The sequence below is a fragment of the Drosophila miranda genome, assembly GCF_003369915.1.
Source record: "Drosophila miranda strain MSH22 chromosome Y unlocalized genomic scaffold, D.miranda_PacBio2.1 Contig_Y2_pilon, whole genome shotgun sequence".
Lineage (NCBI taxonomy): Eukaryota > Metazoa > Arthropoda > Insecta > Diptera > Drosophilidae > Drosophila > Drosophila miranda.
In genome coordinates, this window is record NW_022881614.1 from 24,054,099 (window position 1) to 24,079,231 (window position 25,133).

The following is a 25,133-nucleotide window of genomic DNA, read 5'->3' on the forward strand; positions in this document are numbered from 1 at the left end:
GGGGGTGTGGCGAAATTTTGAAACAAACTCGTCTCGGTCCGATATATTAGGAGTGTGGATACCAAATTTGGTTGCTCTAGCTTTTGTAGTCTCTGAGATCTAGGCGCTAATGTTTTACTCTAAGCACAGCCGGCTATGCTACGTGTGTGTTAGAGAGAGACAGGGCGAGAAAAAATGAAATTGTTTTCTTGATTCTGGCTATAATAATTATACGATCTGGTTCAGATTTTGCACTCTAGAAGATATAGTCATCTTCTACGATTCTGCGCTTTTAGTTTTCTCGTATCGACGAAATTGTGGATGCCACAGATTTTCGCCCTTTGTGGGGGCGGAAGTGGGCGGGGCAAAGTTTTAAAATATTCTTGTAGCAGTGACATATCACAGAAGTCTGGATCCAAAACATCGTTGCTCTCGCTCTTATAGTCTTTGAGCACTAGGCGCTGAAGGGGACGGACAGACGGACAGACGGACGGACGGACAGACGGACAGACAGACATGGCTCAATCGACTCGGCTATTGATGCTGATCAAGAATATATATACTTTATGGGGTCGGAAACGATTCCTTTTGGACGGTACACACATCCACTTTTACCACAAATCTAATATACCCCAATACTCATTTTGAGTATCGGGTATAAAAATGAATGCCCTGAAACCGAAGGCACCGGTTGAAGCAGAGAAAATGAAGAATATCGTGGAGACTCTATTCCCCGTATGCCTCAGGAGGGCATCCCACCAAGGCAGGAGTATGCGGAGAACCAAAGTGAGCTAGAGCAAATTAGCGAGGCAGAGGTCAAGGCCGCAGCTAGGAGTATCCCAGTTGCTAAGGCTCCGGGCCCAGATGGTATCCCAAACAGAGCACTAAAGACGGCCATTATGCTCCACCCGGGAATGTTCGCAAGGATGTTCAGCAGATGCTGGGCGGAAGGAATCTTCCCAGAGCGGTGGAAGCTACAGAAGCTAGTGCTGATCCCGAAGCCAGACAAACCGCTAGACGAGCCCTCCTCGTCCTACAGGCCGATATGCCTATTGGACACCGCGGGGAAAATCCTCGAGAAGATCATGTGCACAAGGCTAGAGCGAGCCATCCAGCGAGGGGGCGACCTGTCTCCAATGCAATTTGGCTTCCGCAGGGGCCACTCCACACTAGACGCGCTATCAACGGTGGCAGACATTGCAGCAAAGGCAATCGAAGGCACCCGTTGGAAGGGCGGTGCCAAAAAATACTGTATAGCGGTGACACTAGGTGTTCGAAACGCGTTCAACACTGCCAACTGTGATTGCATCCTGAGGGCGCTAACGGGCTTTGGAGTTGAAGGCCATCTCATGCGCATGGTCCAAGACTACTTCCGGGACCGGGTGCTAATGTACGCGACTGAAGAAAGTACTAAGAGACACGAGATAACTGGTGGCGTCCCACAAGGATCGGTCATTGGGCCACTACTTTGGAACGCCATGTATGATGGCATTCTGCGTCTGCAAGTACCCGAGGACACGAAAATTATAGGGTTCGCCGACGACGTGGCACTAGTGGCCGTAGCAAACAATCTCAAGGATGCGGAAGGCAAGTGTGACGCCTCAATAAGGAAAATCAGAGAGTGGCTGGGCTCCGCTGGGCTACAACTGGCCGACCACTGACGGCGGCTCCTACTACACAACGTCGACGAAGGGGAGATGGACGCACACCCTAATCCCAAGAGTCGAAGAGTGGTGCAAGCGAAGTCACGGGAGTGTAAACTTCTACCTGACGCAACTTTTAAGCGGCCACGGTTGCTTTAAAGCATACTTGCATAGGTTTGGCCACGAAACAGACGGAGAGTGTCCCGCCTGCGACGGAACGCCAGAGGATACCAAATTTGGTTGCTCTAGCTTTTGTAGTCTCTGAGATCTAGGCGCTAATGTTTTACTCTAAGCAAAGCCGCCTATGCTACGTGTGTGTTAGAGAGAGACAAGGCGAGAAAAAATGAAATTGTTTTCTTGATGCTGGCTATAATAATTATACGATCTGGTTCAGATATTGCACTCTAGAAGATATAGTCATCTTCTACGATTCTGCGTATAAAAAACACACAAAAACTGTCGCCTCATATCAGTGCCTTGAAATCTGCATAAAAGATGATGATTTTTATACCCGATACTCAAAATGAGTATTGGGGTATATTAGATTTGTGGTAAAAGTGGATGTGTGTAACGTCCAGAAGGAATCGTTTCCGACCCCATAAAGTATATATATTCTTGATCAGCATCAATAGCCGAGTCGATTGAGCCATGTCTGTCTGTCCGTCTATCCGTCTGTCCGTCTGTCCGTCCGTCCGTCTGTCCGTCTGTCCGTCCGTCCGTCTGTCCGTCCCCTTCAGCGCCTAGTGCTCAAAGACTATAAGAGCTAGAGCAACGATGTTTTGGATCCAGACTTCTGTGATATGTCACTGCTTCAAAAATATTTCAAAACTTCGCCCTGCCCACTTCCGCCCACAAAGGACGAAAATCTGTGACATCCACATTTTTAAAGATACGATAAAACCAAAAACCAGACATGGATACCAAATTTGGTTACTCTAGCCTTAATAGTCTCTGAGATTTGTGAATATCCCCAGATTTTCATCCTTTGCGGGGGCGGAAGGGGGTGTGGCGAAATTTTGAAACAAACTCGTCTCGGTCCGATATATTAGGAGTGTGGATACCAAATTTGGTTGCTCTAGCTTTTGTAGTCTCTGAGATCTAGGCGCTAATGTTTTACTCTAAGCACAGCCGGCTATGCTACGTGTGTGTTAGAGAGAGACAGGGCGAGAAAAAATGAAATTGTTTTCTTGATTCTGGCTATAATAATTATACGATCTGGTTCAGATTTTGCACTCTAGAAGATATAGTCATCTTCTACGATTCTGCGCTTTTAGTTTTCTCGTATCGACGAAATTGTGGATGCCACAGATTTTCGCCCTTTGTGGGGGCGGAAGTGGGCGGGGCAAAGTATTAAAATATTCTTGTAGCAGTGACATATCACAGAAGTCTGGATCCAAAACATCGTTGCTCTCGCTCTTATAGTCTTTGAGCACTAGGCGCTGAAGGGGACGGACAGACGGACAGACGGACGGACGGACAGACGGACAGACAGACATGGCTCAATCGACTCGGCTATTGATGCTGATCAAGAATATATATACTTTATGGGTCGGAAACGATTCCTTTTGGACGGTACACACATCCACTTTTACCACAAATCTAATATACCCCAATACTCATTTTGAGTATCGGGTATAAAAATGAATGCCCTGAAACCGAAGGCACCGGTTGAAGCAGAGAAAATGAAGAATATCGTGGAGACTCTATTCCCCCGTATGCCTCAGGAGGGCATCCCACCAAGGCAGGAGTATGCGGAGAACCAAAGTGAGCTAGAGCAAATTAGCGAGGCAGAGGTCAAGGCCGCAGCTAGGAGTATCCCAGTAGCTAAGGCTCCGGGCCCAGATGGTATCCCAAACAGAGCACTAAAGACGGCCATTATGCTCCACCCGGAAATGTTCGCAAGGATGTTCAGCAGATGCTGGGCGGAAGGAATCTTCCAGAGCGGTGGAAGCTACAGAAGCTAGTGCTGATCCCGAAGCCAGACAAACCGCTAGACGAGCCCTCCTCGTCCTACAGGCCGATATGCCTATTGGACACCGCGGGGAAAATCCTCGAGAAGATCATGTGCACAAGGCTAGAGCGAGCCATCCAGCGAGGGGGCGACCTGTCTCCAATGCAATTTGGCTTCCGCAGGGGCCACTCCACACTAGACGCGCTATCAACGGTGGCAGACATTGCAGCAAAGGCAATCGAAGGCACCCGTTGGAAGGGCGGTGCCAAAAAATACTGTATAGCGGTGACACTAGGTGTTCGAAACGCGTTCAACACTGCCAACTGTGATTGCATCCTGAGGGCGCTAACGGGCTTTGGAGTTGAAGGCCATCTCATGCGCATGGTCCAAGACTACTTCCGGGACCGGGTGCTAATGTACGAGACTGAAGAAAGTACTAAGAGACACGAGATAACTGGTGGCGTCCCACAAGGATCGGTCATTGGGCCACTACTTTGGAACGCCATGTATGATGGCATTCTGCGTCTGCAAGTACCCGAGGACACGAAAATTATAGGGTTCTAGTGGCCGTAGCAAACAATCTCAAGGATGCGGAAGGCAAGTGTGACGCCTCAATAAGGAAAATCAGAGAGTGGCTGGGCTCCGCTGGGCTACAACTGGCCGACCACTGACGGCGGCTCCTACTACACAACGTCGACGAAGGGGAGATGGACGCACACCCTAATCCCAAGAGTCGAAGAGTGGTGCAAGCGAAGTCACGGGAGTGTAAACTTCTACCTGACGCAACTTTTAAGCGGCCACGGTTGCTTTAAAGCATACTTGCATAGGTTTGGCCACGAAACAGACGGAGAGTGTCCCGCCTGCGACGGAACGCCAGAGGATACCAAATTTGGTTGCTCTAGCTTTTGTAGTCTCTGAGATCTAGGCGCTAATGTTTTACTCTAAGCAAAGCCGCCTATGCTACGTGTGTGTTAGAGAGAGACAAGGCGAGAAAAAATGAAATTGTTTTCTTGATGCTGGCTATAATAATTATACGATCTGGTTCAGATATTGCACTCTAGAAGATATAGTCATCTTCTACGATTCTGCGTATAAAAAACACACACAAAAACTGTCGCCTCATATCAGTGCCTTGAAATCTGCATAAAAGATGATGATTTTTATACCCGATACTCAAAATGAGTATTGGGGTATATTAGATTTGTGGTAAAAGTGGATGTGTGTAACGTCCAGAAGGAATCGTTTCCGACCCCATAAAGTATATATATTCTTGATCAGCATCAATAGCCGAGTCGATTGAGCCATGTCTGTCTGTCCGTCTATCCGTCTGTCCGTCTGTCCGTCCGTCCGTCTGTCCGTCTGTCCGTCCGTCCGTCTGTCCGTCCCCTTCAGCGCCTAGTGCTCAAAGACTATAAGAGCTAGAGCAACGATGTTTTGGATCCAGACTTCTGTGATATGTCACTGCTTCAAAAATATTTCAAAACTTCGCCCCGCCCACTTCCGCCCACAAAGGACGAAAATCTGTGACATCCACATTTTTAAAGATACGATAAAACCAAAAACGCAGAATCGTAGAGGATGACTATATGTTCTAGAGTGTAAAATCTCAACCAGATCGTATAATTATTATAGCCAGAATCAAGAAAACAATTTCATTCTTTCTCGCTCTGTCTCTCTCTAACACACAGGTTTAATGGTCGGCTTTGCCAATTGCAAAATATGAGTTCAAGGATCTCAGAACCTATAAGAGCCAGAGCAACCAAATTTGGTATCCACACTCCTGTGATATCGGACCTTGACCGTTTCGTGTCCAAATTTCGCCACACCCCTTCCGCCCCCGCAAAGGACGAAAATCTGGGCATCCACAAATCTCAGAGACTATTAAGGCTAGAGTAACCAAATTTGGTATCCGCACTTCTGTTAGATCTCACTATAAAACGTATATCTCAGAATTTCGCCCCACCCCCTTCCGCCCTCACAAAGGACGAAAATCTGTTGCATCCACAATATTGCAGATTCAAGAAAACTAAAAACGCAGAATCATAGATAATGACCATATCTATCAGACTGCTGAATCTGGATCAGATCGGATCATTTTTATACCTAAAAGGAACAAATCAATTTGCACTGGCTACGCAGCGCCCGACGTCACGCTCAGACTGATTTTCTGTCTCTCTCGCACGCACTCTTTGTCGTGTCGTTTAATATTAGCGGCGTCTGCCGGAGGGGAGCCATACTGACTTAGTATCGGGTATAACTGTAGAGTTGCGGTGTCCGCAGCAACTCACAACGTTTCCCCTCGTTTTGTTGTGTGTGTGTGTGCTTCTTCTTCTGCCGCGACAAAGTTTTTTTCTCCCTCTCACACACACACACACACTACGAAGAGATTGTGGCGTCCCTTAGTGCTGGTGCCCTTTTTCCATTCGTTTGAGGCAAAGTTTTTGATTTGTGCATAAACAGCAGAAGCGTCCTTTTGAGACACATCCTCCTGAAGGATGTTTGAATGCGTCCACCCATGTGTGTCCTTCCAGAGAGATTTCACTGTATTGAGTTTGCTTTATGAAATTCTTGGCTTTTGCTTAGACTTGTCCTCCGATTGAAATCAGGGGTACAGTACAGACCCCCAGACAGAGCAGAGCAGTGCAGAGCAGAACGGGCCAAAGGCATGAAACCATAAAAATGGCAAATTAACCGTGTATTTCTGCTGTGCGACTGTGTTCCGAGTGTAAGTGTGAGATGGCGATGGGGGGAGAGGTAGGGCCAAGGGCTGGCGAAACCTTTTGCCCGAGAGAAGCCACAAACAAAACATCGGTTCGCCAAGGCACACAACAGTCGTACACAGAAGTATACATAAATGCATGCATATACATATGTATGTACATATGTAAGGATGTACATGCATCCAAGCTGGGAATCGGCACGTTTCGTGGTCCGTCCAAGTCCAATCAAGCAGCAGTGACTGACGACTGCCAGCGTCGTCGTCGTCGTCGTCGTCTATAGGCCGCCCCATGGCATGTTGTTCAATAACGGACAGGCCCGGCTCCACCCCGCCCTCTGTCCCTCAGCCGCAGCCGCAGCCCCAGCCCCAGCCCCAGCCCCAGCCTTGTGCCTTCAATCAGCAATGTTGGCGACGACTCAGACTGAGATCCAGAGAGCGCAGAGCCGAGACCCGAGACCGGAGACCCCATATACCGTCGGACCCAGGGAAACCAGCAATTTATCTAGCCCCAGCCCCAGCCCCAGCCCCAGCCATGCATATTAAGCCTCACGATTTTTATTTGTATTTTGTCCACTGAATCGATGTGTGTGTGTGTGTGTTTTTATACCCGATACTCAATATGAGTATTGGGGTATATTAGATTTGTGGTAAAAGTGGATGTGTGTAACGTCCAGAAGGAACCGTTTCCGACCCGATCAAGTATATATATTCTTGATCAGCATCAATAGCCGAGTCGATTGAGCCATCTCTGTCTGTCCGTCCGTCCGTCTGTCCGTCTGTCCGTCCCCTTCAGCGCCTAGTGCTCAAAGACTATAAGAGCTAGAGCAACGATGTTTTGGATCCAGACTTCTGTGATATGTCACTGCTACAAAAATATTTCAAAACTTCGCCCCGCCCACTTCCGCCCCCACAAAGGACGAAAATCTGTGGCATCCACAATTTTAAAGATATGAGAAAACCAAAAACGTAGAATTGTAGAGAATGACCATATCTTTAAGACAGCGGAATCTGAATTGGATCGTATTATTATTATAGCCAGCATCAAGAAAACAATTTCATTTTTTCTCGCCCTGTCTCTCTCTAACACACACGTAGCATAGGCGGCTTTGCTTAGAGTAAAACATTAGCGCCTAGATCTCAGAGACTACAAAAGCTAGAGCAACCAAATTTGGTATCCACACTCCTAATATATCGGACCGAGACGAGTTTGTTTCAAAATTTCGCCACACCCCCTTCCGCCCCCGCAAAGGACGAAAATCTGGGGATATTCAAAAATCTCAGAGACTATTAAGGCTAGAGTAACCAAAATTGGTATCCGCACTCCTGTTAGATCTTACTATAAACCGTGTATCTCAAAATTTCGCCCCACCCCCTTCCGCCCACACAAAGGACGAAAATCTGTTGCATCCACAATATTGCACATTCGGGGAAACTAAAAACGCAGAATCATAGATAATGACCATATCTATGAGACTGCTGAATCTGGATCAGATCGGATCATTTTTGTAGCCAAAAGCAAGAAATCAATGTTCAATGGCTACGCAGCGCCCGACGTCACGCTCAGACTGATTTTCTGTCTCTCTCGCACGCACTCTTTGTCGTGTCGTTTAATATTAGCGGCGTCTGCCGGAGGAGAGCCATACTGACTTAGTATCGGGTATAACCGTAGAGTTGCGGTGTTCGCAGCAACTCACAACGTTCCCCCTCGTTTTTATACCCGATACTCAATATGAGTATTGGGTATATTAGATTTGTGGTAAAAGTGGATGTGTGTAACGTCCAGAAGGAACCGTTTCCGACCCCATAAAGTATATATATTCTTGATCAGCATCAATAGCCGAGTCGATTGAGCCATCTCTGTCTGTCCGTCTGTCCGTCCGTCCGTCTGTCCGTCTGTCCGTCCCCTTCAGCGCCTAGTGCTCAAAGACTATAAGAGCTAGAGCAACGATGTTTTGGATCCAGACTTCTGTGATATGTCACTGCTACAAAAATATTTCAAAACTTCGCCCCGCCCACTTCCGCCCCCACAAAGGACGAAAATCTGTGGCATCCACAATTTTAAAGATATGAGAAAACCAAAAACGTAGAATTGTAGAGAATGACCATATCTTTAAGACAGCGGAATCTGAATTGGATCGTATTATTATTATAGCCAGCATCAAGAAAACAATTTCATTTTTTCTCGCCCTGTCTCTCTCTAACACACACGTAGCATAGGCGGCTTTGCTTAGAGTAAAACATTAGCGCCTAGATCTCAGAGACTACAAAAGCTAGAGCAACCAAATTTGGTATCCACACTCCTAATATATCGGACCGAGACGAGTTTGTTTCAAAATTTCGCCACACCCCCTTCCGCCCCCGCAAAGGACGAAAATCTGGGGATATTCAAAAATCTCAGAGACTATTAAGGCTAGAGTAACCAAATTTGGTATCCGCACTCCTGTTAGATCTTACTATAAAACGTGTATCTCAAAATTTCGCCCCACCCCCTTCCGCCCACACAAAGGACGAAAATCTGTTGCATCCACAATATTGCACATTCGGGGAAACTAAAAACGCAGAATCATAGATAATGACCATATCTATGAGACTGCTGAATCTGGATCAGATCGGATCATTTTTGTAGCCAAAAGCAAGAAATCAATTTTCAGTGGCTACGCAGCGCCCGACGTCACGCTCAGACTGATTTTCTGTCTCTCTCGCACGCACTCTTTGTCGTGTCGTTTAATATTAGCGGCGTCTGCCGGAGGAGAGCCATACTGACTTAGTATCGGGTATAACCGTAGAGTTGCGGTGTTCGCAGCAACTCACAACGTTCCCCCTCGTTTTTATACCCGATACTCAAAATGAGTATTGGGGTATATTAGATTTGTGGTAAAAGTGGATGTGTGTAACGTCCAGAAGGAATCGTTTCCGACCCCATAAAGTATATATATTCTTGATCAGCATCAATAGCCGAGTCGATTGAGCCCTGTCTGTCTGTCCGTCTGTCCGTCCGTCCGTCCGTCCGTCCGTCCGTCCGTCCGTCCCCTTCAGCGCCTAGTGCTCAAAGACTATAAGAGCTAGAGCAACGATGTTTTGGATCCAGACTTCTGTGATATGTCACTGCTACAAAAATATTTCAAAACTTCGCCCCGCCCACTTCCGCCCCCACAAAGGACGAAAATCTGTGGCATCCACATTTTTAAAGATACGATAAAACCAAAAACGCAGAATCGGTGAGGATGACCATATCTTCTACAGTGCAAAATCTGAACCAGATCGAATAATGATTATAGCCAGAATCAAGAAAACAATTTCATTCTTTCTCGCTCTGTCTCTCTCTAACACACAGGTTTCATGGTCGGTTTTGTCAATTGCAAAATATGAGTTCAAGGATCCGAAGGACGTCTTCTTCAAGGGTCCGCTCCCGCGGGACTCACTTCTGCAAGCGTCTCCCCTAGCCTCGTTCGTTCTTGCGAGAAGCGGGTGCATACAAAGAAGACGTGCTCTGCATCCTCGTCGACTCCAGGCCCGCAGCAGCTGCAATACGGGTCGTCAGCATGCCTAAAGCGATGCAGGTACTGCTTGAAGCAGCCATGCCCCGTCAGCAGTTGGCCCAAATAATGGTCCATTTGGCCGTGCCTTCTTCGCAGCCATGGGCTAAGCTGGGGAAGGAGACGTCTGGTCCACCTCCCTTTTGCCGCTTGGTCCCAGCGCCGTTGCCACTGGGCTATAGTGCGCTCTCGCCGCTCGCTGGCTACCTCCACTCCGCTCTGCCGCTCAGCTGCCAGGAGATCCAGTGGGACCATGCCTGCCACAATAAGTGCGGCGTCTTCAGACACCGTCCGGAAGCAGCATGTAACCCTCAGGGCACAGCGTCGGTATGCGCTTCTGCAGTCTCTTCTGTATGTGGAAACCATCATTGCTGGTGCCCACACTGCTGATCCATATAAGATTATGGAGGTGACCACCCCAGCGATGAGCTGCCTGCTACGTGCCGTGGTACCCCTGTATTGGCCATCATCCTGCTTATGGCCGCCGTTGCTGCAGTCGCTTTTGCGCTGGCGTATTCCAGGTGGGCCTTGAAGTTCAGCCTCTGGTCCATCATTACCCCTAGGTACTTTAGCGCAGGCTAAAGGCTACCGACTCTCGCGCATGCCTGCTCGACCTTTTTTCTGCTTCTCATTAGCACAGCCTCCGTCTTCTTCTTCGCCAATGCTAGCCCGTTGGCTGCGAGCCAGGCCACTATCATCCCGACTGCTACGTTGGTTTTCTCCTCTACGTCTCTTACGTGTTTCGACACTGTCACCAGTGCTATGTCGTCGGCGAAGCCCACCAGGGTGCACCCATCCGGTAATGTAAGCCGCAGGATATCGTCATACATCACGTTCCACAGTATCGGCCCTAGGACCGAGCCCTGTGGGACGCCTCCGGTGATTTGGTGATGTTCTGCTCCTTCTTCCGTGTCGTAGATCAGGACGCGGTCCGTAAAATAGCTTCGCAGAGTCCGTGTGATTTGCTCAGATATACCCCTCCTGGTCAGGGCCTCTAGGATGCTCTTCCAGCTGGCAGAGTTGAAGGCGTTTCGTACGTCTAGTGTACAGACTAGGCAGTACTTTTTGTCGCCTCCAGCCCATCGCGTTCCTGCCATGGCTTCCCTGGCAAGGTTTGTCACCATCGCGATGGCGTCAGTGGTGCTCCTCTGCTTGCGGAACCCGAATTGGAGGTCGGAAAGTCCGCGACGCTCAGCCAGTTCCGCCTCCAGTCGGTTACATACCATCCTCTCGAAAATCTTGCCCATGGTATCCAGCATGCGCAGCGGCCGGTATGACGATGGGTCGTTGAGCTCTTTGCCTGGCTTGGGTATCAGAACCAGCCTTTGCCGTTTCCATGCTCGTGGGACTGTCCGCTCCGCTAGGCACTGGGTGTACATTGTGGCGAATGCTTCCGGATGGGCTCTAATTATGCATTTTAGTGCTGCATTAGGGACTCCATCTGGACCTGCCGCTTTCCCGATCTTCAGCTTACCCGTGGCCTCCAGTACTTCTCTGGCAGTGATGATGGTGGTGGTGTCCCTCAGGCTAGCTCCTTCTACCCTAGCTTCCTCTTGTAAGGGTGGTTGTCTAGGGAATAGGGTGCCGACTATCTCTCTCATATGCACCGGATCCTTGGGCATAGGCTGTCTGTTTAATCTCCCCATGACTAGTTTGTATGCTCCACCAAAAGATTCCGCATCGGCCACATCGCAGAGCTCCTTGAAGCATTTGAGTTTGCTGCTTCTGATGGCCTCCTTCAGCTCTTTTCTTTTGGCCTTGAATGCCGCACTCCCTCCTGGCCTTGGCAATGTGCTCATTCCACCACGGTACTGGCCGGTGCCTGCTTCCTCCGATCTTTCTTTTTTTCATGGCTGCATCACAGGCCGCTTTGACGGTCCTGTAAACGGCAAGCGCGGATGCTTCAGCATCCCCGGCGGCGCTTAGGTTTTCTGCTGCCGAGAGGAGCGCGGCTCTGCTCAGGCTTTCCTCCTTGTACCCGGCCTGGAGCGCCCGCTGTATCCTTGTTGCAAAGGTTTCCGTCATTACGGCTAAGTGGTCGCTATGGGTGTAAGCACTCAGCACTTGCCACTTAGCGTGGCGTGCGAGCTCTTGGCTTGCAAAGGTGAGGTCTATAATAGACTCCCGCCCTGCTTTGCTGAACGTTGGTGTGGTTCCTGTGCTGAGGAGACAGACGTTCAGGCTTGCAAACTCGTCCAGGAGCGATGTCCCACGGGGTGTGTTCTTGGCGCTGCCCCAAGTCGTGGCCCAGGCGTTAAAGTCGCCCGCTATCAGGACCGGCGATTTGCCTCGTGCGTCGTTAGCGATGTTGCTGATGATCGCCTCATACTCCTGCTGCGTGAACCTTGGTGCTATGTAGCAGCTGTAGACAAAAGTCCCGCTGTGCTTAGCTCTCACATATCCCACTCTGGATGCTCTGTGGGTAAGCTGTCCTGGTTGTAGGCCACAGCTCCAGATTGCTGCTCCTCCGTCTGAGCTTTGCTGCCAGACTCCTTCGTGTTTTTTGCCGTACGGCTCGCTGACTAGCGCTATGTCGATCTTCTGCTCCAGGACTGTTTGCGCCAACAGATCCTGAGCAGCTCGGCAGTGGTTTAGGTTGAGCTGCAGGAGCTTAACCATCAACCAGTTTTGCTAGTGCCTTCTCATACTCAGGGCAGCTGCGGCTGAGGGCCGAGTGGGCTGCTGAGCGGACGTCTCCTGGCTTGCCAGCGCATAGTATGCACATTGGCGGGTTGTTGCACTGGTTGTGCTTGTGCCCCTCCCCACCACATTTGTAGCATGCATTGCTTGACACAGGCCGCTTGGATCTGCACCTGGCTGCAGTGTGTCCATAGGCCATGCACTTGAAGCAGCGGGTTGGCGCAATCCGTTGCCGCACGCGGCAGACAACCCAGCCGATTCGAACTTTTCCGAGCTCCAGGAGCTTCTTTGCGAGTGCGGGCTGAAGGTTCAGCGTAGCTACCTGCGTTGCGCCATATGCTTTCCGCATGTACGGCACTGCTCCTTGTGTTAAGTCGCCGTCGATCGCTGCAGCTATGGCCTCACATACCTCGTCGCCTATCGTGAGCTCGTCTATGTTGAGTACCTCAACCGCGACTGTCTCCTGCATGGCCTTCACGGCTGCCTTTTCCCCAAGCGCTGCGTGGATGGCCATCTGGAGCTCCTGGGTGGCGGGGTCTGAGGATTGTTGCATCCTTAGAAGCAGCTCGCCCGAGGCTGTCTTCCTGATGCCCTGAACCTTGTTTTTGAGGCTCTGGAGCGTTGGTGCTGCCTTCACCAGATTGAGGATGTCGGCGTATGATGCCTCCTCGGTGCATTTGACCAGCACTGCGTCTGGTCGGCCTGTCTGCTTGCGTTTCGCACGCCTGCCTCTCACCTCACTCCACTTCTGTGTAGGGTTGGTGTCTTCCGCCTTGCCGCACTGCATCTTGGTTTCCTCTTGTCGAGTGGCGTCAGCTTGGTGTCCTTGCCTGGGCCTTCCGCGCGCGCTCTTCTCCTCAGTTCGGGGTGTTGCCTCGCTCTTGTGGGCTCCTGATGCCGTTTGCGTCGCCTTAGTCGCACTGGGCTTGGTCATCCTGGGTAGGGGGCCAGTTGGGCCTGCAGTGTGATCATGGCACTGGCATCCTCCTGGCGCTGCCCTTTTATCCTCTGGCGCCTGCAGATGGGATTTGACTTCCACTTGCAACTCCTTCATGCGTGCTACCATCTTCTTGATGGCCATGTTGATCGACCTCTCGTTCCCTTCTCGTTCATCTGGTAGAGTAGGTCGTCCAGGATTGCGCCAATCTCGTCTATGTCCTGTAAGCAGTTCCTGCTTCGCTTGGGGGGGTTTTTCTCCCGCTACTCGATGGTGTAGGGGGTCCCTTAGCCTCTTCGGAGTATCAGTGCCCTTGCCGCCGTCCTGCGTGGCCCCACTGGCAAAGCTGTGCAACGAGCTCTGCTTCATTGGCGGTGCTAAAGCTGCTTGTGGCGGTGTTCGGGCCACCTTTGAGGCTTTTTGGAAAGCCATTGCTCCTTGGCTTGTAGCGAATTTTGCTTCGTCGGCCAAGTGTGCCACCGGCGAAGCAGGATTCGGGGGAACATCTCTCAGGGCCTCCAGGGTCCGCGCCCCGGCCACGGGATTCCTCCACGCGTGTGAATTTGGGATGGAACTTATGCGTAGGTGTGTGTGCGGTTTGCAAGTGATCCCGCCTAGGAGTTAGGCAGTACCTTCCCTCAGGTGCGGTCGCTGACAGAAGCTAGCTGCTGTGGGCGCAGTTATCTTCCGCAGCGGGCTCTGTCGAGGGCTGGATGCTTTGGCACCTAGTGCCCCTTCATCGCACTGCAGGCGATCAGCTGGTTAGTGGCCTGCACTATCCAGCCCTGGTACCCCAGTCGATCAGCTGCTAGGCCTGGAGTGAAGAAGAAGAACGGAAGAACCGGCCCAAAGGAGAGAAAGGATGAAAAAGGTGGGAATCTCCAAGTGACGAGTGAAAAGCGCCGTCCAAAGCACACACGGTGGGCCCCAGCGCTCCTGCCCCCTTTGGGTGACCGTGGAAGTGCAACGCGCAGACTCGATCCTCCCAGGTGAGCACGCGGTGTCAGCAAGAGCTTGAGCTAATTTCGGGTATTTTTTTTCCAGGTATCTTTCGCGATTTGCCTGTGTCTTGCAGAGCAGCTGTTTGGCGCGTCCGCACTCGAAAAATTCGCGGGTGTGTGTGTGTGTGTGAGTCAGCCAGAAGGTGGAACCTATCTGCCATCTACTGCCGCCGCCGTTGCCCCTCAAGAGGAGTGGAGTTCAATTTCATTACGCGTTTCGGTTTCGGTTTGATTCGATTCGATTTTATAAGTTTTCAATTTCAATTCTGCAAAAAGTAGCTTCTTCTTTTGCTTTTTCTGTCCCATAAATACGAGCATACATACATATGTATGTCGCCCTGCTCTCCCCTCTTCACCTTCCTCTCGATGGAAGTTGTGGGGCATCTCTCTTCCACTGACCGACACTTCCTGTCGCAGCAGGGGGTGGTGCTGGTGGGTACACTCTCATTATGCGGTTGATGTTAAAGAGTACTGTTTTGGCATCTCGGGGAAGATTCCTTTTTTCGAGTGGCCTTTTGCCAGCTGTGGCAGATGCGGATTCTGTGCCTCTGGGCTCGAGCTTCCTGTCGCTGCAATGGCCAATACCCCCCTCCCGCTTCTAGCAAAAGCATCCGTATCCCTTCTGGTCTCGTGGCAGCAGCTGTTGCCTGTTTAACAGCTGCTTAGCATACCTCTCCTCTCCTCACCCACTCACTCTCTCTGTGTGCGTGCGTGTGTGTATGTGGTAAACCGGCACTTGTGCAACTTCTTTCCGCACATGTTTGTTGGTTAAAGCTCCTTTTACATCCCCCCACCCCAACCCCCCAGCACCATCCTTTGGCATTGCTTCTTCCTCCTGTTCTCTTTTGCTCTTATGCTCTCTCCCCCCACTTTTTTGAGACGACGCGTCGTCTTATTGTGCCACGTTTTTCTACATTTTCTCTTTAACCGTCTGCTTCTTGGTCGCGTAGACAAGGCTATAAAAAGGCTGCTGCTGCTGCGTCTCTGCTGGCGTCGCACCTACCTAACACTCCCCCGATTGCCATCAACAACCCCTTTCCCTTCAGGTCGCCCTTCTTTTCATATATTTTACCTGGTCTGCTCTCCCCCTCTCTCTCTTCCTCCCTTCCTCCCTCACGTTGTTTGCTCTGCTCCCTCTGTCGCTCTCCTTCTGCGTCTCTCTTTTGGTATTTTTATTATTATTATTTTTCGCGTAATTCTCTGTTTTGCTCTGCAGTTTCTTTGGAAAAATTCAACTTTTACTTTTTTCTATCTCTTGTTTTTTCCGCTCTGCTTTCTGTTTTCGTTTTCCTTTATTTGCCTGCTTCTTCTGGCTGATGTGTATGTGTTAAGTATTTTTATACCCGATACTCAAAATGAGTATTGGGGTATATTAGATTTGTGGTAAAAGTGGATGTGTGTAACGTCCAGAAGGAATCGTTTCCGACCCCATAAAGTATATATATTCTTGATCAGCATCAATAGCCGAGTCGATTGAGCCATGTCTGTCTGTCCGTCTGTCCGTCCGTCCGTCTGTCCGTCCCCTTCAGCGCCTAGTGCTCAAAGACTATAAGAGCTAGAGCAACGATGTTTTTGATCCAGACATCTGTGATATGTCACTGCTACAAAAATATTTCAAAACTTTGCCCCGCCCACTTCCGCCCCCACAAAGGACGAAAATCTGTGGCATCCACATTTTTAAAGATACGATAAAACCAAAAACGCAGAATCGTAGATAATGACCATGTCTATATGTTCTAGAGTGTAAAATCTCAACCAGATCGTATAATTATTATAGCCAGAATCAAGAAAACAATTTCATTCTTTCTCGCTCTGTCTCTCTCTAACACACAGGTTTCATGGTCGGCTTTGCCAATTGCAAAATATGAGTTCAAGGATCTCAGAACCTATAAGAGCCAGAGCAACCAAATTTGGTATCCACACTCCTGTGATATCGGACCTTGACCGTTTCGTGTCCAAATTTCGCCACACCCCCTTCCGCCCCCGCAAAGGACGAAAATCTGGGGCATCCACAAATCTCAGAGACTATTAAGGCTAGAGTAACCAAATTTGGTATCCGCACTTCTGTTAGATCTCACTATAAAACGTATATCTCAGAATTTCGCCCCACCCCCTTCCGAGCCCACAAAGGACGAAAATCTGTTGCATCCACAATATTGCAGATTCGAGAAAACTAAAAACGCAGAATCATAGATAATGACCATATCTATCAGACTGCTGAATCTGGATCAGATCGGATCATTTTTATAACCAAAAGGAACAAATCAATTTGCACTGGCTACGCAGCGCCCGACGTCACGCTCAGACTGATTTTCTGTCTCTCTCGCACGCACTCTTTGTCGTGTCGTTTAATATTAGCGGCGTCTGCCGGAGGAGAGCCATACTGACTAAGTATCGGGTATAACTGTAGAGTTGCGGTGTCCGCAGCAACTCACAACGTTCCCCTCGTTATGATAATTTTTTGTTACTTTTCTTCTCTGTTGTGCTCGTGACATTTAGCGTTTTCTTTGCTTTGCTCCACTCGTTCTGGGTCTATCAATTTATGGTTTTTGTTCTCGTGCCTTGCTTCCGCCCCCTCCTCTCCTCCGCCTATCTGCATTCCATTTCAATATCAAAAGTCGCGCTCTACGTTTTACGTAGCCTCGCATTCTGGTTTGGCGTTAAGCACACACTTTGTTCGGCTGGATTGCGGGAGGGAGGGAGGAAGGCAAGCCTAAAGGGAGCGCGAGTGCCGTTCATTCATACATTTTCTTGCTTTTGGCCGCTCTCTGTGTGTGCGTGCGTGTTTCAGAGTGAGTGCCCAAAAGTGCATTTCGCTCTCAAGTTTGTTGTATTTTATTGGGCTTTGGCTGTGGCTTGTCTACTCTCTCAATTTCTATCTCTTTTTATGATTGAAGGTCGCTCTCTCTCTCTCTCTCTACTTTGTCCTTACCGCTGCAAATAATATGCAATATTAAAGCTTTACGACGACGCTTGAGGGCCGAGCAACAGCAACATGTGTTGTCATGTGCTTTTACTCTCTCTAGGCTCCGAAGAGAGTGCAATAGATCTCTCTCTCTCTATACCTTTGTTATCAGCTAATGATCTCCATATGCCGCCAAATACTCTTTCGCCTGGTAATTGGACACGAGCGCACTCTCACTCACACGAAGTCGCTTCGTCGTCCCCTGCAAAGCTCATTAATATGCGTTTGTTATCGTTGTTGTTTGTTGGTTTTGTAGCACTGCCGGACACCTTGGCAGCAACAACAAAAACAACAACATAATGAATATATGTATAATAAAAGCCAGGCCAAATAAACGCCGAAAAAAGTTCAATAAACTTTTGCTGTTGGCGAATATTTGATTATTTCTCTTGGCTTTGGTTTTGGTGGAAGAGCCGTCGGAATTTTGTTTGTCCGCCTTTCACTGTTCATCGCCTCTCCCTCTCCCTCACTCACTGGCGTGTGAGTCTCTCAATAAGTATTTGAAGCAATTTCGTAATTTACTTGCGAACCAATATGGTGCCTTTGCTGCCTTTGGTCTTTGTTCGTTTTATTTGATTTTGTATTTTTTACTTTTTCGTAAATAGATTTCCTTTGAATTCCTCTCTCCTGCATTGCTCTGAGTGGAGTTCTAGTTGGAGTTGAAAAATTTTCCCAGGACTTGAATGAAGTTTCTTGGTTTGCCAGTACATACATATGTATGTATGTATGTATCTGTGGGCATAAATCGTACATACATACTATATGTATCTTTTGGTTAGGCAATTAGTTAAAGTGGTTAACGTTGTGGTTGGTTGGACTCCATTTTGTTTTCTCATCGATGATCAACCAACAACAACAGCTTCACCGATCATCAGAGCCAGAGGCAAAGCCAGTGCCAGTGCCAGAGACTGGTTTGGTTCCGCTTTCGAAAAGTTTCCCCCGTTCCTGGTGATTCTTTAAAAAATTATTTTTTTATTTCTTTTTTTTTGCACACAATCAGCAGCCCCTGTATACATAATTATGTTGTTAATTTTTCACAAAAAATTAATTATACATTTTCGCCAATTTGCTAATTTTCTCTTCTTCTTTCATCTCGTTGCAGGTAAATATCCAAAATCGAACCATTCCATTGAAAGGCAAATAACCGATGGACAGAGGGGCAAGAGGGGTGCCCTGTGCCAAAAATACGATTATTTAAATGCAAGAGACGTGAGATTTAGACGGTTTCAGATTGATTTGTTGGGGACCCCAAGTGAATCCATAAGAAACAGAACCTAGGTGTGGCCTTCCGTGCTTCAGACTTGATTTTATTGGGCAGAAATGTGGGGAAATCCATTAATGAATCCCCGCTTTTCCCGCTCCAGAAAGAACGAACATCAGGGAGAGCCAAAGGCAATGCAGATAGTGAGACGAATATCGCCCATACATGTTTCTATGGTATACGATTTTTTTGGGCTGGACTTTGAGCTGGTTCTAGGCTCTCTCCGTATAATTTTGTAGAAATGCCAAAAAAAGAGAGCGCTCAAAAGACCTGTCATGGTGAAAATCATACAAGGTGGCCCGCTTGCTCTCTTTCGGTTCCGATTTTAGAGCTTTGACGCCATTTTCGATGAGGAATGAAGACCCGAAAAGAGAGCGCGTGTCGATGCGGTTGCGGACCATCTTGAGGCCAGTTCTAGGGCTCGGACGCCGCTCTCTTGCATGAGTCGGGGGCCAGCCGACGACTGTGATTCGACTGTATCGGTACCCACGCATTAGATTGTCGTTGAAGGTCTAGACTTACGATTATTTGATGATTTGTTTGAGGTGAGAATCCACTGAGGATGTCACTGAAAGGAGCTTCTCTCACTGTTAAAATGCAAATCTGCACACGGCCGACCTTCTGCCTTTGGTATTCCGCCATCCTCCTGCCTCGCTGGTGGGGCACGAGGAGGGGGGATTATGGAGATTTGCATGCGGCCCGAACCGACCCACCGACCCGTCAGTGGCTCATTTGCATGCAATTATTTGGTTTGGATCAACCCTTAGATGGTTCAGGCGAAAATCCCGATACAGATAAATTGGGTACTCCAGTTCCAATGCAGGGGGGCTCTTAATTTTCCTCGGGGGCTGTGCAGGGCGGCAGTATTCATTCATCTTCAATGGGCATTTAATCAAGCCGCGAATTCGACTCCCGAAAAAAGAAACAAACGAGGGGGAACGTTGTGAGTTGCTGCGGACACCGCAACTCTACGGTTATACCCGACACTAAGTCAGTATGGCTCTCCTCCGGCAGACGCCGCTAATATTAAACGACACGACAAAGAGTGCGTGCGAGAGAGACAGAAAATCAGTCGGGCGCTGCGTAGCCACTGCAAATTGATTTGTTCCTATTGGCTATAAAAATTATCTGATCTGATCCAGATTCAGCAATCTGATAGATATGGTCATTATCTATGATTCTGCGTTTTTAGTTTTCTCGAATCTGCAATATTGTGGATGTAACAGATTTTCGTCCTCTGTGTGGGCGGAAGGGGTGGGGCGAAATTTTGAGATACACGTTTTATAGTAAGATCGAACAGGAGTGCGGATACCAAATTTGGTTACTCTAGCCTTAATAGTCTGAGATTTTTGAATATCCCCAGATTTTCGTCCTTTGCGGGGGCGGAAGGGGGTGTGCCGAAATTTTGAAACAAACTCGTCTCGGTCAGATATATTAGGAGTGTGGATACCAAATTTGGTTGCTCTAGCTTTTATATTCTCTGAGATCTAGGCGCTAATGTTTTACTCTAAGCACAGCCGCCTATGCTACGTGTGTGTTAGAGAGAGACAGGGCGAGAAAAAATGAAATTGTTTTCTTGATGCTGGCTATAATAATAATACGATCCAATTCAGATTCCACAATCTTAAAGATATGGTCATTCTCTACATGCTCATATCTTTAAAATTGTGGATGCCACAGATTTTCGTCCTTTGTGTTTTAAAATATTTTTGTAGCAGTGACATATCACAGAAGTCTGGATCCAAAACATCGTTGCTCTAGCTCTTATAGTCTTTGAGCACTAGGCGCTGAAGGGGACGGACGGACGGACAGACGGACAGACAGACATGGCTCAATCGACTCGGCTATTGATGCTGATCAAGAATATATATACTTTATGGGGGCGGAAACGATTCCTTCTGGACGTTACACACATCCACTTTTACCACAAATCTAATATACCCCAATACTCATTTTGAGTATCGGGTATAAAAACCGAACTCCAATGACAAATGCATGCACGAAAAAAAACGAGGGGGAACGTTGAGTTGCTGCGGACACCGCAACCTTACAGTTATACCCGATACTAAGTCAGTATGGCTCTCCTCCGGCAGACGCCGCTAATATTAAACGACACGACAAAGAGCAAAGCGTGCGAGCAAAGACTATACAATACCAAGATGTTGCATGAGCGACCAAAAAGCTGTTCTATGGCGGGTCCTAACACTAGGACCCAAAAGGCACGAGGGAGCGCGCGGGGTTTCAATTCCCTTTTCGCCTGTACTTCGTCTCTACCGCAACCCCGCTGCCCATCGGTTTCGTCTGTTCGGCAATGCCTTCACCAGCAACGAAATAATTCTGGACTCTCGAGCCTCAGCACCGTCGAAGCGGTGGTCGCGGATCACCGATGTCTTTGGAGCGGCACAGTGGGACCTTTGACCGTCTCAGCTTGCTAAATTAAATAGTGAATATGAGTTCAATTAATATTTGCACACTGAAAAAATGTTAAACTTAGAGTGCTTATATCTCCTAAACTAAAACTATCTTGAAAATTCGATTGGAAAATTCTCTATTAGATGCGTACTAATCTAAATTTATCTAAAGCACTCATACAATTTTTTGACTATTTCGGCTGAGTCCCCACTGTGCCGCGCCAAGGACATCAGCGACCACACTGCCCTACGGTTTCGGCACGCAGCACTGACATGCTTTCACACCGACTCGACGCTGACCGAGGCATTTGACGAAGCCGAGTAGCATTTCGGAGGCGAAGGTAGCGTAGAAGAGAATTGAAGTACTGGCAAAACCGACCATGAAACCAGTGCGTTAGAGAGAGACACAGCGAGAAAGAATGAAATTGTTTTCTTGATTCTGGCTATAATAATTATACGATCTGGTTCAGATTTTGCACTCTAAAAGATATAGTCATCTTTTACGATTCTGCGTTTTTAGTTTTCTCGTATCGTCGAAATTGTGGATGCCACAGATTTTCGCTTTTTGTGGGGGCGGAAGTGGGCGGGGCAAAGTTTTGAAATATTCTTGTAGCAGTGACATATCACAGAAGTCTGGATCCAAAACATCGTTGCTCTAGCTCTTATAGTCTTTGAGCACTAGGCGCTGAAGTGGACGGACAGACGGACAGACGGACGGACGGACAGACGGACAGACAGACAGACGGACGGACGGACAGACAGACAGGGCTCAATCGACCGCCCCCACAAAGGGCGAAAATCTGTGGCATCAACAATTTCGACGATACCAGAAAACTAAAAACGCAGAATCGTAGAAGATGACTATATCTTCTAGAGTGCAAAATCTGAACGAGATCGTATAATTATTATAGCCAGAATCAAGACAACAATTTCATTTTTTCTCGCCCTGTCTCTCTCTAACACACACGTAGCATAGCCGGCTTTGCTTAGAGTAAAACATTAGCGCCTAGATCTCAGAGACTATAAAAGCTAGAGCAACCAAATTTGGTATCCACACTTCTAATATATCGGACCGAGACGAGTTTGTTTCAAAATTTCGCCACACCCCCTCCCGCCCACGCAAAGGATGAAAATCTGGGGATATTCACAAATCTCTGAGACTATTAAGGCTAGAGTAACCAAATTTGGTATCCGCACTTCTGTTAGATCTCACTTAAAAACGTATATCTCAGAATTTCGCCCCACCCCCTTCCGCCCCACAAAGGACGAAAATCTGTTGCATCCACAATATTGAGGATACGAGAAAACTAAAAACGCAGAATCATAGATAATGATCATCTATATCAGATTGCTGAATCTGGATCAGATCAGATCATTTTTATAGCCAAAAGGAACAAATCAATTTGCACAGGCTACGCAGCCCCCGACGTCACGCTCAGACTGATTTTCTGTCTCTCTCGCACGCACTCTTTGTCGTGTCGTTTAATATTAGCGGCGTCTGCCGGAGGAGAGCCATACTGACTTAGTATGGGGTGTAACTGTAGAGTTGCGGTCTCCGCAGCAACTCACAACGTTCCCCCTCGTTATACCCGATACTCAAAATGAGTATTGGGGTATATTAGATTTGTGGTAAAAGTGGATGTGTGTAACGTCCAGAAGGAATCGTTTCCGACCCCATAAAGTATATATATTCTTGATCAGCATCAATAGCCGAGTCGATTGAGCCATGTCTGTCTGTCCGTCTGTCCGTCCGTCCGTCTGTCCGTCTGTCCGTCCACTTCAGCGCCTAGTGCTCAAAGACTATAAGAGCTAGAGCAACGATGTTTTGAATCCAGACTTCTGTGATATGTCACTGCTACAAAAATATTTCAAAACTTCGCCCCGCCCACTTCCGCCCCCACAAAGAACGAAAATCTGTGGCATCTACAATTTTAAAGATACGAGAAAACCAAAAACGCAGAATCGTAGAGAATGACCATATCTTTTAGACTGCAAAATTTTAATAAGATCGTATTATTATTATAGCCAGCATCAAGAAAACAATTTCATTTTTTCTCGCCCTGTCTCTCTCTAACACACACGTAGCATAGCCGGCTTTGCTTAGAGTAAAACATTAGCGCCTAGATCTCAGAGACTATAAAAGCTAGAGCAACCAAATTTGGTATCCACACTTCTAATATATCGGACCGAGACGAGTTTGTTTCAAAATTTCGCCACACCCCCTTCCGCCCCCGCAAAGGATGAAAACCTGGGGATATTCACAAATCTCAGAGACTATTAAGGCTAGGGTAACCAAATTTGGTATCCGCACTCCTGTTTGATCTCACTTTAAAACGTATATCTCAAAATTTCGCCCCACCCTCTTCCGCCCCCACAAAGGACGAAAATCTGTTGCATCCACAATATTGCAGATTCGAGAAAACTAAAAACGCAGAATCATAGATAATGATCATATCTATCAGATTGCTGAATCTGGATCAGATCAGATCATTTTTATAGCCAAAAGGAACAAATCAATTTGCACTGGCTACGCAACCCCTGACGTCACGCTCAGACTGATTTTCTTTCTCTCTCGCACGCACTCTTTGTCGTGTGGTTCAATATTAGCGGCGTCTGCCGCAGGAGAGCCATACTGACTTAGTATCGGGTATAACTGTAGAGTTGCGGTGTACGCAGCAACTCACAACGTTCCCCCTCGTTATTTTTTACTCCGTTGTCAGCTGGTCGCTGGTCTCGCTTTTCAATTATGCCCGAAAGGGGACGGGGACTGCCACTAGGGTCTGACGGTCTAGCGGAGCTTTAGCCAGGCTGGGATGATGGAGGGGTCGAACTGCTGCCATTTAAGCCATATATCACTCATACGCAACGCAGCATTGACGCTTTATTTTCATGCACTAATTGCGTTAGAATTTCAATGGGGTACAAAGAGAGCCCCCTCCTCGCCACTCCACCCCATCTCTGTGTTTGGGTCTCTTAAGCATCTCCCTCTTTGTCCCTCGCTCTCTCTTTGATTTGACTTTAGCACATGAAGAGTTTTTAATTGGAATTTGCATTGGGTGTGCGAGTGGAGGGTGTGCGGGGGGAGTGGAGGGAAAGAGATTATCAGGCTGCCACAAGGGGGTGGCGTGTGCTGGCACTGATTTTTCCTTGCTTTTTTTTTGGATTTTGTTCTTGTTTTTGGGTTAGCTGTTGCCATTTCCCCGGTTCTCCATATGGATCTCCCTGTGCGAGTACATACCCACTGCTGCTGCTCCTCGTCCTGCCTCAATTTTTCCTCGCATTTTTCTCAAGACCTTTGAAAAAAAATTGAAAAAAAAAAACACACACACACACTGCTCCTGTGTTTGCGCCGCGCTCCGTGTGTCTGCGGAGCCGCCGGGGGTGGAATAGGCCCTGGGCTGACGAGGTACCGTTCTAGCTACCGCGTCGGCGGTAGCAGCCACTGAGTGAAGTGACTGGCTATAACTCAAAGAGAAAGTGATCAACGGTAAGCGAGCGTACATCCACCCATACTTACCCTATGGGCGCGATGCCTACTGAGCTTTACTCTGGGCTCCTGGTCCGAGCAGACCGTGTCCAAACCCAAGAAGGTCGTCAATCAGGATTTTAAAGCAATCTGCCATGGCTAATTTAATTTGGGGTTTGTCACTCAAACTCCAACTCACTCATAACACTCACGAAGCTCCCGGGGTGAGTTTCTCTCCTCCTCTCACCGGCTCAAGATGGATGGCGACGGAGTTACCATGTCAGGCAACTGAGTTGCCTGCACCGCGCGAGTATGCGTAGGTTGGCCGTTTTAAGGCCCGACATAATGCACCATGCCTCAGCTTCTTTAAGATGAAATCCACGTTTTTCTGTATGTCTATTTTCCTGATCAGAGCAACAGCTGCTGACCAGGGCTACAAGACGGCGATAGCCTACTCATCGCAGGCGTGTCCCACCGTCAGAGGGCGCTGCTACGTAGCACGTAGAGGAAGACGAGCACCGGCAGATGGCGCTGCATCATACATCCTAGAAGTATACCACGACTTCTCGGTCCCCTCACCACGGGTCTATAGGATGTGGCAAAGTGGAACTGATTGGGATATTT

The 25,133-nt window shown here is 48.2% G+C and overlaps 1 long non-coding RNA gene across 4 annotated transcripts; it reads right to left on the reverse strand.

Annotated features, from left to right (window-relative positions):
* Positions 1-24,461: 24,461 nt before the first annotated feature.
* On the reverse strand, positions 24,462-24,856 carry LOC117193590. 4 transcript variants are annotated; one of them, XR_004474634.1, is made up of 3 exons: positions 24,722-24,856; positions 24,561-24,659; positions 24,462-24,502 (listed from the first exon to the last, which is right to left on the reverse strand). It is a non-coding gene; the product is annotated as an uncharacterized LOC117193590 (long non-coding RNA). The 4 variants fall into 4 exon arrangements; XR_004474633.1 differs by having other exon boundaries at positions 24,561-24,668; XR_004474631.1 differs by having other exon boundaries at positions 24,709-24,856.
* Positions 24,857-25,133: the final 277 nt, after the last annotated feature.